The sequence below is a fragment of the Panthera pardus genome, unplaced genomic scaffold, assembly GCF_024362965.1.
Source record: "Panthera pardus isolate Hobbes unplaced genomic scaffold, ASM2436296v1 HiC_scaffold_25, whole genome shotgun sequence".
NCBI lineage: Eukaryota > Metazoa > Chordata > Mammalia > Carnivora > Felidae > Panthera > Panthera pardus.
This window is the reverse complement of record NW_026526821.1, coordinates 10,694,306-10,709,406: the sequence shown is the minus strand read 5'-3', so window position 1 is coordinate 10,709,406 and position 15,101 is coordinate 10,694,306. Positions and strand designations below refer to the sequence as shown.

The window sequence follows — 15,101 nt, the reverse complement described above, 5'->3', positions numbered from 1 at the left end:
GAATCAAATCCAAGCCTCTCACTGTGGCCTCTGAGGCCCTGTGTGGTCTGGCTTACTCTCAAAACCACCCTCTCAACTCCCTTCCTGGCCATGGCTGTCAGCTACACTAGACCTCTCTCTGCCCGCCCCCGCCCCCCGCACAATCAGGCTTCCTCCCAGCGCTGGCCCTTTGCACATGCTGTTCTACCTGCCTGGAATTCTCTTCCACCACCTCCTCCTCCTCTGGGTCTCAGGTCAAGGCCACTTCCTCAAGCAGACTGCCCCATCTGAAGTTCCTCCCTCCCCTACCATTACCTGGTTTACTTTATTCACAGCACTTAGCCCCATCTGAAATTCTCATTATTTATTGGTTCATTTAAAAAAATTTTAATTCTTGTTTGTTTTTGAGAGACAAACAGAGCACAAGTGGGGGAGGGACAGAGAGAGGGAGGGAGACACAGAATCGGAAGCAGGCTCCAGGCTCCGAGCTGTCAGCACAGAGCCCGACGCGGGGCTCGAACTCACCGACCGTGAGATCGTGACCTGAGCCGAAGTCGGACACCCCACCGACTGAGCCACCCAGGCGCCCCACTGGTTCATTTCTGATTAGCATTTTCTTCTCTAGAGACTGTCAGAAGAGGGGCCATTTCCGACAGATCACTGCTGTGTCCCAGCACCTGGCGCAAAGCCCAGCACACAGTAGGATGGCAGCAGATGTCTTTTCAAAGAAGGAATAAGTGAATGGGCAATCAGTTGACTAGAAGCAAACCAAGAAGGCAAATGCCCAACTAAGAGGTCTCCCGGAAGTTTCCTGAAGCAGCCAGCCCACCAGCCCCTGCTAAAGGAGGCTACACCCACCCTGCCAGCTCCCCTCCCCCATTGTTTGTGGGGCACTTGACAGTCTATAAATGGCTTTTCACACATGCCTCACCCAACACCACAAGCAAGGAGGAGGCAAAGCAGGCTCCAAGTCAAGCTTCTCTGACTACAACTACTCATTGACATCTGACCCTGAAGCCACGGTCCTGGGCATTCACCAGGATAGCCAGCGTGCACAGCGAGAAACTAGTTCCTGGTGGCTTTACACACCCGGGGAGATGTAAGAATTCTCCCATCTACAAACAACAGGCTTCTTCTGGAGCGGATCCCCGTGTAGCCAAAAAACCGCACAGTTTGGTCAGCATGCAACATGATGAAGGCACTGTTTCTGCCAGAATCAGGCGCTAAATCCTTCGGACTCTTAACTTGTGGCAATTCTCCACCCCCGGGGATCTTTTGGAAATATCCTGAGAACGTTTTTGGCTGTCACAACTGGGGCAGGGCAGGTGGACTGCCGGAGTCGGGTGGGTGGAGGCCAGAGATGACGCTTCACACCCTGCCGTGGGTAGGGGAGCGCCCACCACAGAGAGTTATCCTGCCCCAAACGTCCGTAGTGTCGAGGCTGAGAAACTTGATTCGGGCGAAAAGACAGTAAAGGAAAGTCTTGGGGTTCTTGGACTGACCCCGAGGAGAAGTGTTCCCTGAATCTGGATCCCAGCAGCCGGATGTGTAAGGCCTCTTTCCCCATTGTGTTTTAGGTTTTCCTCATAGCGCCATGGCCATGGGACAGTAAATATATGTTCATTTAACTGTTTGGTTCCCCGACTAGGAGGTAAGATCCACGAAGGCAGGGACTCCATCCGTTTCATGTACGACTGTGCCCGCAGGATCTAAAAAGCTCACTTGGCACGAGGGAAGCATTTGGTAAATACTTGGGGAATAGATGAAGAAACCCCTAGGAACGTTAAAGATTACAAAACACCCAACCTCTTTTTGGAGCTCTTTTCCCATTACCATCGTGCTTCATGTGCAGAGGCCCCAAATCTGCTCTCCTGTCATCCAGAGTAACAGGTTTTATGGTTGGGAAGTGTAAATATTTAAAACTACATTTCCCAGACTCCTCTGCAGCTCAGCACGGTCACATGACTGGGCTCTAGCCAATGAGGTGTCAGATGAAGGGATGTGTGAGATTTCCAGGTTATGCCCTTCAAGGGAAGGGGCATGCCTTTCCTCCTCCTTGGCCCCACCCTCTCCCCCATCCGGGAGCCAAACTGGACGCTGCAGATGGGGGCCCCACCCTGAGAATGGCAAAGGGATAAGACGGAGGGAGCCTAGTCTTGGCACCTTGTGGCCAGTATACCAGCCCCAGACTGCTTATACCTGTGCTGTTACGTAAGAGAACAAGCATCTACCCTGTTTAGGCTCCTGTTACTTTGTGTTCTGCTCACGGAGGTCCTGTACACCTAATCAATACGTAACTTTCTCCTGCCCTGCAGACTCCCAACTCTTCTGAAGTCACACATCCAGACTCCTTAATGCCTCGAGGAGAACATCAGCCAGCTGGCATGCGAGAGCTGTTTTATGATTTCCCTTTCACGCATGTGGGGATCATATCCCTTCGTCTACATGCAGGAGGCTTTCCTCCCTGACACCTCAGAAGAAGCACACTGCTAAGCCAGGGAAAGAAAGGAGAGGAAGTCATATTATTTAGCTCCCATCCAATGATGAGGACAAAAGGAACTACCCCCAAAAAGCCTATTAAAATGTTAAAACATCAATTATGTTTAAATCTGGGAGTTCATAATGGTACAAAACCCTAATTGACTGCCCCTGGAGGATGGTGAGGAACCAAGCCGTTATTTTAAAAACTGGTAAATAAAGGGAAAGAAGCAAGCATTCATCTTTCTTTTCCTATATGAATTATACCATTGTTGAGGAAGGGATGTCTCTCTTTATAGAAGTTTTCCAAACTAACAGAAGAGGAAGGGAAGACAGAATTAGACTAGAATATCGCCATTTTGCAATTACGGCACACCAGTGAATTAAGGGAGCTGGGCGCTGGCTGTCGACAGTTACTAACATCACCAAAAGAGAGGCACCCTGACCTCGTGCTTCCTGACAAAAGGGTCCACCACCACCTACAAAGCAGTCTTGGCCAAAACAGATGAACCTGAACCAATTAAGCCTCTAGAATCAACTGCCAACTTACAGGAAATAGAGAAGACAAGGGGACATGGGAATATAATCGCCAAAAGCCAGACTGACATATTTCACAGGATAAAGAACCTGGTTTTTAAACAAAGAATTAGCAAAATAGTAATAATTAATAATAATAATAATAATAATAATAATAATAAAGACCAGTTCTAAAGGGGGAACTCTCGATTAAAGCTGACTTAGAGAAACCAAGGAATCCCACTTACAATGTATGGGCCCGATCTGAATCCTGATTCAGACAATCTATAAAATAATGAAAACAAAGAAAAAACCCTGCATGATAGATATGAGACACCGGGAAGTTTCAAAGACTGGATATTTCATGATATTAAGGAATTTTCACTGTTTCATATGCGCCAACAGTATTAAGAGTATTTTCAGAATCCTTTTCTTTTAGACACATAGTCCGTATTTACACATGCAACGATACGGTTCTGCCGTCCAGGATTTTTGATGTCTAGGATTTGCTCCAAAACGCTACGAGGGCCACTTGGGTGGCTCAGCTGGTTACGCGCCTGACTCCTGATATCGGCTCAGGTCACGTTCCCAGGGTTGTGAGATCGAGCCCCACTCCGGGCTTTGTGCTAGGCCTGGAGTCGGCTTGAGATCCTCTCCCCCTCTCCCCCAGCTCCTCCCCAGTTTGTGTGCGCACATGTTCTCTCTAATAAAAATTTTTTTAAAATACTACTATGAAATAGGAATGCGAGATGACGGGAGGTATGGAAGAAAGCAGATTAGCTGTGAGTTGATAACAGTTGAAGCTGAGTGGTGGGTACATTGTGCTACTCTATATTTGCATACATTTCATAATAAAAGGTTGTTTTAAAAAACATCTTAAACCCCGACAACAGAGAGGGAGAAGGAAGAAGGACAGAGGGAGCTAACACCTCCTAAGCCTCGCTATATATCAAGGGCGGGGTTAGGCAGCCGCGGGTGGGAGTGGCGCTTCCAGAAGAGAGATCACAAATTCAAATGCTGAACAGGTGCGGGAAGAAACACTGACTGAGTGAGGTGGGCCAAGTGCGAGAGGAACAAGAACACAACCATGATGGCAAAAAACAACAGACACTCCATCCATCTTCAGGAGGCAGGAGGGAGGGGTGGGGGCTACGGACAAGGGCAAGTACGCGCTCTAAAGGAGGTGGTCTCTACATAAGGTCGGCCTTGACTTTGATTCCAGGTAGCCACCATGGGCCCTGGGCAGCCGGTTCTTGGGTTTTCCAAGGAAAGCCTGAAATCTGTATTTTTATGTGCAATCTCCCGGGTTTTAAACGTTGGCATCTAATCCAAATATTTTTTCAAATACTGAGCGGGCCAAGCAAAATATCTGCAGGCTAAATGGAGCCCATGGAACACCAGTTGGCCGTCCCTATTCCAAGTACTGAAGCAGACCACAACTCGATCCATCTGTAAGAAATGGAAAGGGTGCATTAATCAACTTTGGGTCAATTCTTTTTTAGGCATCCACTAAAGCGGAGAATTCAAAAGACACCATCGACTTCCAGAAATCTATAAGAACCGGCTGCAGAACATTTCAAAGGCGTCGTCCACAGAGTTAGCTTATGCAACAGAACCTCCGCTCTGTCCAGAGTTTTGGAAACGAACGACCAGGGAGTGTCCTTTCAACTTTCCTGGGATGCTGGAACTAACAGGCTTCAAATGAAACCCATTTGTTGGTTTGCAGAATGCCTGGGACTTACGTCCAAACCACTTGCAACAGACGATCCCATCATAAAATCGAGTCGGGGTGCTTTGCGCTCATGGTAAAATGACCAGGAAGTGCTCCACTTGGGTTGCCTGGCCAGAGATCTGATTTCATGGCAGTTTAAAGGGATGACTCGCGAGGCAGATGTCATCCTGAAACCTGAAAGTGGCGGGACTGGTTGCTGAGGACCTGAGCAGACTCCTTTCCTGAATCGCAGCCCTCCGTCTGCTCGTGACTTTGCCCGGCGAAAGACTCCTGACATCCTGGATGGGCAAAACGGGCCCCAACCCTGCCTTTATAGGCAGTCTCAGCTTAACCAGATCCTCAGGTCAATAACAAATTAAAGAGGTGTCAAGAATGTGGTGGAGAAGGGCCAGGGAAATGGTTTCATCATTCCCGGAGAACAAAGCCCCTCTTTTTTCCTACAAGGGTGAAAAGTAAAAGAGATTGGGGCTAAAATAAACTCAGGCCCCGGGCAAGACAAGAGTCCAGAACTATGCTGAAAGGCAACAAAAACAAGATGCATCCACATGTCAAGTCTACAGCGTGGAGTACAACCAGGGTTCTTCCCTAAAGGGACCCCCCCCCCCGCCCCCGGCGCAAATAAAGCTCTACATTTACCTGCAACGGGTTTACTGATGGAGGAGAAGGTAGGGAGGAGAGAGAAAAATGTAGCGTCGAAAGAACATCTGCTCAACGCCCACGCATCTAGCTCAGAGCCTCCAGTAACTGAATCGCTTTTCAAGTTCTATTTTTCGGGACAGGAACGAATTAGGGCTCGAGCGGATACTGTGAAGTCTCGCATTTCTCGACACAAAAGTCCTGGACTATCTTAGCTTAGGGCCTGGGACCAGCGAAGAGCCTCCACATCCCTGTGCTCACAACAGTCACCACGTTGTTTCATCATCCTGCAGGAAGCGAAGTCTGGGCATGCCCAGCGCACCGGCTAGGGAGGCAGTGAGCCTCAACACTTCCGCGCTCTGTGCCGGCGAGCAGGAAAGCAGAGAAGAGCGTTTCGAAGCGGGTTTGGGTGCTGACCTACCCACAAATCTTGTTTAACTGATCACCTTATTCCTGCACAAGGATAGCTGCTTGTTACCACAAGACAGTAACCTCACGCGGAGGTGGAAATGATGCCAGTGCGAATGACTCAGAACGGTCAAAAGCGCGGGTTCTGGGAGAGGACTGCGGGGCCATGGGATCACACCAAGTGATGGCTCTCCTGGTCCTCTTGGCGGGCCCCTGCCTGCTCTCTGTGGGTCAGACGCGGCTCTGGAACGCAGGCCGAGTGCACAGCCAGTCTGAGGACGGACTTTCTTGTGGTTTGGTAGCTTCTGACCCCAAAAGGCAAGAGCGCATTCCTTTGGAAACATCTGCGCTGCAGAATTTCAAAAAGATGGCTGAGCGTTTCTGGGTCTGGAGTCAGCTGGAAGGTGGCCCCTTACATTTACATAAGCTGGCAACACAAAGTGCACATCATTTGGGATAAAAGGATGGCTAAGTGGCACGGCTGGAAATTTGAGGTTCTTGGAAGTTGAGAAAATATCAAGAGAGGCAAAATAAAGATACCTCATCACGCCTCTACTGTGATGCTTCCTCTTCTGGGGGAGGTACACAGACCTACGTTCGCTCTCCCTCTCGCTCTCCCTCTCTCTCTCTCTTCCTCTCGAGAGATCTTCCAACAGTAGCTCGTGCAAATTTTGCAGGCTCGTCTCTAGGCAAGCAGTTTTCTGGACTTTAGAATTTTCTAGAAAGACTCTAAATGTCCTTTGCTGAATTAACAAGTAGTGGCCTAGCAAGGTAGTAAGGACCCAGGCCGACTCAGCCTGAGGGCTCTTTTTCAAAGGCCAACACCGCAGCAACTACCTGCCCGGCTGTCCTAGCCCGTTGGGGCTGCGAGAACAAAAAATGCCAGTGGGTAGTTTACAAACAACAAATATTTCTCACAGTTCTGGAGGTCGAGAAGTTCAAGATCAAGCACGACCAGATTCGGCACACTTCCTCATAGACAGGCACCTTCCTCTATAAGCTCACGTGGCAGAAGGGAACTGCAGAGTTCTGGGAGGTCTTTTGTAAGAACACCGATCCCTGGGACGCCTGGGTGGCTCGGTCAGTTAAGCATCCGGCTCTTGATTTCGGCTCAGGTCACGGCCTCGCGGTTCATGAGCTCTAACCCCTCATCAGGCTCTGTGCTGACAGCGTGGAGCCTCCTTGGGCTTCTCTCCCCACCCCCCTCACTCTCTCTGCCCGTCACCCACTTGTGATCTCTCTCACTGTCTCTAAAATAAATAAATAAACAAAAAAAAGAGCACCAATCCCATTTAGGAGGCTCTGCCCTCATGACCTAAGCACCTCCCAGGGCCACACCTCCTCATAGCATCACCCTGGGGGTTAGGCTTCAACATATGAATTTTGTGGGGACCCAAACATTCCGACCATAGCAATGGCCCAGGGTTGATGATGATGACGGTGGTGGTGGTGGTGGTGGCGGGAAAGTATATTGATAACCACAGCACTTACCACGCACACTAGGCACCGGCCAAAGTGCTTTCCTCGCGAGGAGGCTCCCTTTTCCATTCTTACAATAACCCTCAGAGTTGGGGCCGTTACCGTAAGTTACTTGCCTGAGGTCACAGAAGGGTGAAGTGGTAAGGCCAGTAAGAAAGGCAGGCAGGGCAACCCCAGAAACGCTCCAGCCGAAAGGCCCCTAAATCACGGCCTGGACCCTCAGACCGGACCTCCCATTCCTGAGAACCAGCCTCTGACATAGCCACCCCTACGCACGGCGAGCGACAGGTGCACAACCCCCCCGCCCCCCCCTCCCCGCCCAATCCTTGGGAGACCTGGGGGGGGGGGGGGGCGTCCATCTGCTACATTTTGTAGAAGAAAGGAGGAAAACGGGAAGATGTACTTGCGCCTGCTTGTGGTTACATAAAGAAACTCTACAGCGTTCATTCCCAAGGGGGCCAACATCAGTTCTTAGTGAAAAAGTCTTAGATGTTATGATGGGGGCACCGCAAAGGGCCACCGAGCATAACCAGATATACGGCGTCTCCGTGGGACTGACATTTCATGGGGGTGCTGATAGGAAGGAACTGTAAAAGGATCCTGGCCGGAGAGGGTGCTGCTGATGAAAACAGGGCTGATAAAGGCTGTTCTAGAAGGTTGGAGAGGAGGCAGGGAAGAAGCGGGAGCAAGACCATGGTATGCTGGATGCACTTTTTCCCAGGCTTTTATTTTGTCGAGCATGTGAACACATTCCCTCCATAAAAGATAAACCTCTTTAAATGAACTTTCAAGGAGAATGCTGACCGAGGAGCTCAAGTCGGGGCCTGGACTCCGTTGGTGCCCACCGAAGGCGGCCGCGTGAGTCAGACTTGGCTTCGGTTCCGGTGAACGGCACAGCCCCACTCTGCGACGGAAGCAGCAGATTCTCCAGGCCCTCCTTGGCCTCTGGGCCGCCCGGCCAGGCAACCACTCTGTTTGGTTTTCATCAGAAGAGAGGACGCCTGTGTCTCACCCAGCCCTCCCGGGGCCAATGTGGCAGCCGGGCACACGGGCCGCTCCCGGCAGCACCAGGCCATCCGTGGGCTTTGCACGCCTCTCCCAACAGGAGCGGCTTTGTCACAGGCTTGCCGTGGGCACTGGGCAGCCCCAGTAAAGATTCCTGACCTGCTGAACAAAGCTGTGCCAGTCACCCTTGGCTCCTTTCTCCCTTCCTGCGCGTCCCTCTGTCCTTTCTTCCCTGGCCTGTTTCTCACGCACTGGCATGTCCGGCTTCTGGGTAAAGAGCCTTTGAAAAGGACTCCTTTGGCCCCTCTGCCAATAAAACAACCAGCAAAACTTGGGCCACTGGTCCGTGCTCCGCTGTAGGGGCGGGGGGGGGGGGGGGGCGGGACACAGCAGGGGCCACGCTCACTGGCCTCCCGGGCGGTCCCCGGGTGGGAGGCACCATCTCACACAGACAAACATCCCCAGGTCCCCAGAAGGAAGCTTGGGTTGGGACCACCACCCAACCTAAGGGTTGGGTGGGACCTGAGCCCACGCCCTGTGGGGAGACAGGGCTTTAAGGGTCTTCCTCTCCAAAAACCGAAAACGGCCCACGTTTCATTCTCCTCCACAAATACACTTTTAAGAAACGTAAACCACATTCTCCAAGAAGCCCACTAAGCTCACAAACAGAAACGGCAGCTAACATTTACCGACAGATACTCTGTACCAAGCTACCTGTTCTGGGCACGTGACACGTACCCGCGCAATTCTCTCTGCGCGCCCCCCGCGAGGGAGGAGCACGAGGGAGGAGTGCGGATCATCTCCACTCCACAGAGAGGGAAGCGGAGACACCGGCCCAAGGTTCGCAAGTGAGTGAGACACTCCGAGCCAGGGTCTCCTGTCCTACAGAGTCACGCTGAGCAAATACCGACGGCCGTGAACATGGCAAAGGGGAAGATTAAAATAAGACCAAACACGGAAGACAGAAGGCAGGAGGGCAGGCCGCCTACCGCGCCGCACACTTTATGCAGTGGGCTGCAAGTCTGCCCGCCGGCCCAAAGCAACCACCTCCATGGAGAAGTCCACGTGGTGTGGTCAGTTCTTCCCAGTGTGCCCCAGGGGCTCGGCCCAGGGTAGCCGGGAAGGTACCCGCTGCCACCGTGAGACCAGCAATGCTCACTTCCCCCACCATGTCTGTCTTTTTTTTTTTTTTTTAATTTATTTTTGAGAGAGAGAGAGACAGAGCATGAGGGGGGGGGAGGGGCAGAGAGAAAGGGAGACACAGAATCCGCAGCAGGTTCCAGGCTCCGAGCTGTCCGCACAGAGCCCGACGCGGGGCCCGAACCCACGGACCGCGAGATCGTGACCTGAGCCGAAGTCGGAAGCCTGACCCACTGAACCGCCCAGCAACCTCCCCCCAGCGCCCAACCCCAGCCACGTCCTTCCCTGGGCAGGGAGGGAGCTGCCAGTTGGGGAAGTGAAATTCGGGACTAGCTGGGCCCTGGGGTGAACAGAACATCTACGCTATTTCTTTGCTGCCTGAAAACCAGTCACAGGTCAGTGCCTTCTCTAGCGCTTTTCCTGTTTGCTTTTTCACGTAAATTACTCTTGTCAAACAAACAAGAACAAAAGGCCAAAGTGGCCACAATACAGGCAAGCCTGGAGAAGGCACCCGCAGAAACTGGAGGGGAAGCAGAGCCACGATGCCCATCAGGACTACGGTCAGCGGAGCGACTGTCCGTGGCGGAGCGTCTTTCGAGAGCCTTATGACCTTGGCTGGCAACTCCAAGTTCAGACCCGGATGCATCTTTGGCAGTTGGAGTAGCCGAGCAAGGGGTATCGTTTTCACGAGTGAGAAAACAGAGGTCCGGAGAGCTTCAGTGGCTGACACCCAGCCAGCTTGCCGCGCCCTGGGTCTGCGGCCCGGACACGCCATCGCCAGGCACCTTCGCTGGAAGCGAGGCCGCATCCCAGGAGACAGACACTTAGACAACCACGTGAGACACCCGCGCCCCGTTGTGGGCGCGTGAAGCGGTACAACCACTCAGGAAAACTGTCTGGCAAGGGCTCCACTCCTCACCTTATGTGTGGGCACCAAGGGAAGAATTCAAGAACGTTCGCAGAAGTTTTATCCCTAAGACCAGAAACCTAAATGTCCATCGGCAGAAACGTGGGTGCAGAGACTACAGGACGTTCCCTCAACGTCCAACGTCCCCTCAACAGTCCACGACAATGACACGGATGAGCCCCAACTACCCCCAACAGCAGCTCTGGATCTCACCGGCCGGGGGCTGATGGAAAGAAGCCAGGCACAAAGGGGCACCCCGTGACTTCTTTTTACACAGAAAGTCAAAACCAGTCTCTGGGGTTAGGAGGCAGGACAGGACATAGGAGGTGGAGGGGACACAGGAGGGCGACACCCGGGGGCTTCTGGGGCGCTAACATGATTCCATGCCAGGCATGGTCCGGGTGGTAGTCACGTGGGTGGCCCAGCTGGTGACATTCAAAGTATGCTACTGATTTCTGCATGTGCCTATATGTCAATTGCTAAACATGTAGAGAGATACTCCAATCCATTCAATGTATTTCAATAAATGATTTTTGAAAACAGTTCACATGAAGAACGGAGAAACAGATTCAAAACCAGACTGGTCCGTGCTCTTTCTACGGAGAGAAACACAAACGTGAACGCGACACCAGCTGTCATTCCCTCAAGTCACGGACAGGGGCTCCAGGGTCACCGAGACCACGTCCCTTCTCCCCAAGACCTTCCAGAATGGGATCGAGGATCCCCTTGGAGTCCCGAGCCTCCCCCCGTCCCTCAGTCCTCTCGTCTGTGGCTGAATGTCGAGGCTGATGCCACAGGCTCGCCACCCCGGAGCCTGCGGTGAGATGGCCCGATGACCTGAGAGCCCCCGGTTCTGCGGGGACCGTGTCGTCGGTGGCACAGCTCCCCTCGCCTGGCCCGCCCAGCACAAACCCTCCCCACCTGCTGGCGGCTTACAAGGTGCAGCCGCCCACCCTTCATTCCAGCCAGCGGCAGGGCAGCGACTACTGGTGAACTAATCACGTTTTGACAATTCCAGGTACATGTTAAAGAGTCGCACGACGAAAGGACACCGAAGGCGACCTCTTGTCGAATGCGCCACCCCTCCATAACCCGCCTGCCTGTGTGGGATTCTCGCTCTTCCCATCTGGCTTTGTTGGAAATGAAGTAAACCCCTTGTTCGCCGCCTCTCGCCTCCCTGCGGTCCAGTTTTCAAACGCAGCCAGAGTGATCTTTTCAAAAGGTAGATCAGATCACATGGCACGTTGCCAAAATCCCGCCGATGCTGGCCCACTCCTCTGAGCTCACAGCCGCTGCCACCTACTGTTCCCACCTCCCCAGAGCAGCCTCTCTGCTCTCTCCGTCTGAGGGCCAACACCACCCGCATCCAGCCGCATTCCTGCTCCTAACCTCGTGCAATTTCCTCCATGGCCTTTTATCACCATCTGAGATATGCTTATTCCCTCACCTGCTAATGTCTATCTCCTTTACCCAAAAATTACCCCACGTGAACAAGGACTTTACCTGTGTAACCAAGTTCCAGGACAGAGCCTGGCACGCAGTAGGCGACTAGTCAATACCCACGGGGGGCAGGCAGGGAAGGAGGGTCAGGATGGCGGGGACCTTGGGAAGGAGGGAGGCTTACAGGCAGGGAGGGCTGGGAGGAGATAGGAGGAGGGAGGAAGGGAAGGAGGGAAGAATTCATTCGCTGCTACGGTTTTCCAGGTAAAACCAGGGACTTCCGAACAAGGAACTGGGTACGGAAGCAACAAGACGACAGAGAAAAAACAAGGGAGGGTGTGTGCAAAGCATCCATTTCAGAACGAACTAAGAGAAAGCGCCTGGTTTGGGGGGAGGAGCACAGGGAGAGGGAGGAGCACGGGTGCGTGTTGCCCTGGAATTTCACTTCTTTTGCCAGTTCAAAATGAGACTTTTTGAAAAGGTCTCAAGTGCTCGGAGTGGGGAAAGCAGGAGCCGCGTTGTGGAGTTCCAAGAAGGGGGGGGGGGGCAGACAGACTGTCTATGCGCAGGAATGCAGCGTGAGAAGGGGAGGGATGAAAAGAGGACACGACATGACACAGCCAGGTGAGACGCCCAGACAAGATGCTCGGGGTCATTCACAGAGGGTCAGGCGAAGGTAACCCCACGCCGGGGCTTCCAGGGGCGTGGCCAGCTTCAAAGACGACCCCTTTGCCTTTGGACCCGAGTCCTTCTCTACCTTGAGGAACCCTGCCTCGACCCTCAAAGCACTGAACTCCAGCTCTCACCAAGTTTCCAAGGCAAGTGTGCTCCACCAAAATCCCAAGGCAAATGAGAGGCACGTGAGAAATCCCGGGAGCACACGCCATCACGGTGCGTGCAGTCAGGTATGTGTTTGGGGGGAAGGTGACCCTTTGAGTCATCGGCGACAAGGACAGAAAAGGAGCTTCCAAACCTAGGATGTCTCCCAACCGGACTAAAGAAATGACCCAGGGGTTCCGGTCCGCCTGTCAGAAATAAATGCAAAATCAACTGAGAAGTCTGAGTCCCGCGCCCACAAAGCCAACCGCGGAGCCCGGAATGATCTGCTGGAGGGGTCTGAAGTCTCAACTGGTTAGGAGACAAACGGCACGCAGTTCTTCCCGGGAGCCACAGCGGTGGGGCTGTTTGGGGCTGACGCTGGGCACAACTGGCCACACGGGGGGACCTCCGCCCTGGAGGGCTGGCTGTGGGTTCCACACAGCCTTTGGGACAACGCCGCTCAAGCACTGAACATGTCACCAGCAGCCACCTGGCGGCCTTTTGGGAGCCACCCAGGTAGAAATTATTCTATTGCCCTGTCATGCTCTGATCCCACGCCAAGCCAAAGAATTCAGAAGCATGAATGCAGGCATATGGGATGGAGCAGTGCTGGGCTTCTGAACTCTGAAATTCCTTCATGTTATTTTCCCAGAATGTCGGGGGATGGGGGTCCCAGGCCTGCCATGTTGTACAACTCCAGACATTCCAGTCACAGAGAGTATCATAAAATGTAATATGAACAGCACCCCCTGGGGTTGCACGCTCTCTTATCTGTGAGAAACTCTGGGAAGTACTCTACCCTTCGCCTTAGAGATTTACAATGTCCATCAGTGCAGTAAAGGCTCTGTGAAGTCCTGCAGTAAACAAGTTACCCAAAAAAAACCCTGGTTTTACAGAATTTTTTCAACTTTTTAAGCCTCAGAATCCTCATTTCAGAGAATATCTCCTAAAATCCTATGGGATTGGGCTTGTGCAGAAAGTACTTAAGAAAAGTCTCCATCAGGAGAAGCAATTTCACCACACTCAGCTCTCTGAGATATCCTTAAAGCTGACTCATGTTACTAACCTGCCAAGAGCTCACTTTCACCATGACTTTGAACCTGCCTGTGTTCAGAAAGGCACTTAGGAGGCCCTAAAGGGTCTCTGTTCTCATCTGCTTTGTCTGTAACACAGGCTTCTGTGAAAGCAGGAAGCATCTGTGTGGGTCTGGGGCCACGATGGACCCTTGAAGGGGAATCATGACCACCTTGACACTGATAGGTCCCCAAGAGCCAGGCCACGGACTAACTCACGGTCTCTAACAGAGATCTTCATGGTTCATCTGTAACATGGGATGATGGGCAGACGGGAGGGGCCGGCACATTCCTAGCTCTGGGAGACTAAACCTACACCAGACACAGAGTCAGTTGGGGAAAGTTACCTGTGCCTGCTCAGGCATCATTTATTTATAAAGCACCTCACCCCTGATCCATACCCCAAGCGCATGCGTGGAGAGAGGTCTGGTTACAGCTTTCACTTACCCGCTCGCATTAGGCATTCTGCACGAACTGGGTTTTCTAGGTGATAAACCCCTTTCAAATAAGCACCCGAATTTTATCTTAACCACTTGGGGTGTAAAATTTTCAAGGACAGATTGCACATGGGTCTCCTTTTTAAAACCGAGCACAGTGACTCTAACTCAACCTGTGTCTGATTATTCAGGATTAGACAGATCAATTATTAACACAGCAACACCCTGAGGTCAGCCTTGCCAGGCACGTGGCTTTACACTAAGTGGCCCTGGACATCGTTGCTTGATGTGTTTGGGGGGGAAGTTCTTGATCAATAGTGTTACTAGAGAGAGGATGTAGAAACTGTGAGAAGTCCCAGAACCAGATCCCCCAGATCCCCCAGACTGTCAAAGCTTTGCATAAAATAAAAGCCAACAGTCTCTGAGTAAGCACCAGAGAATTCCTGCCAAGGAAGAGCCTGACCTGGTTACTTATGAGCTTACTACCTGGTTTTTATGATAACTGTTGTGGCCATTTTGAAGCTTTCTGCCTTATTTCCTACAGCTTGGCTGGGTTCCTGAGAGTAAATTTTCCTAAATAATTGAGGCTTCGGGGTATATCAGGGGATGTGGATGGCGGCCAGGGGTATAGGTTTTCTTTCTACTAAGAAACTCACACCGCCTGTCTTCTTTCCTCTGGCGGCCCGGCCCCCCCCCCCCCCCCCCGGGGGAGGCTGTGCGCCAGCCCCGCCCTCTCTGTCCTGATCCCAGGTGAGTCCCTAGCACAACCAGCCCCTCGTCCCTGAGATCACAGATCACCATCACACACACTTGGCCACTCTGCCACGACTGCCCTCGAGCTGCGCCCACCGCCCCCCCCCCCCAACAAACTTGGGCACCTACAGACTCGCACAAAGCCTCCCTGCCTCTTTTCCTTTGGCCCAACCACCCCAGCAGCCCGGCTACCACAACGGAAGCCCACTGTTTCCCTCCTGTCAATGCGCGTCTCTGTTCCTCTGGCACATGGCACAGATGTGCCCGGAGCCTGCCTGCAAGCCCCCCATTCATGTTCC

General features: G+C 52.5%; 1 protein-coding gene across 5 annotated transcripts in view; it reads right to left on the bottom strand.

Moving 5' to 3' along the window:
- The window catches only part of NFATC2 (nuclear factor of activated T cells 2), a 157,673-nt gene that overhangs the window by 24,397 nt on the left and 118,175 nt on the right, over window positions 1-15,101 (bottom strand). The window lies entirely within an intron of this gene.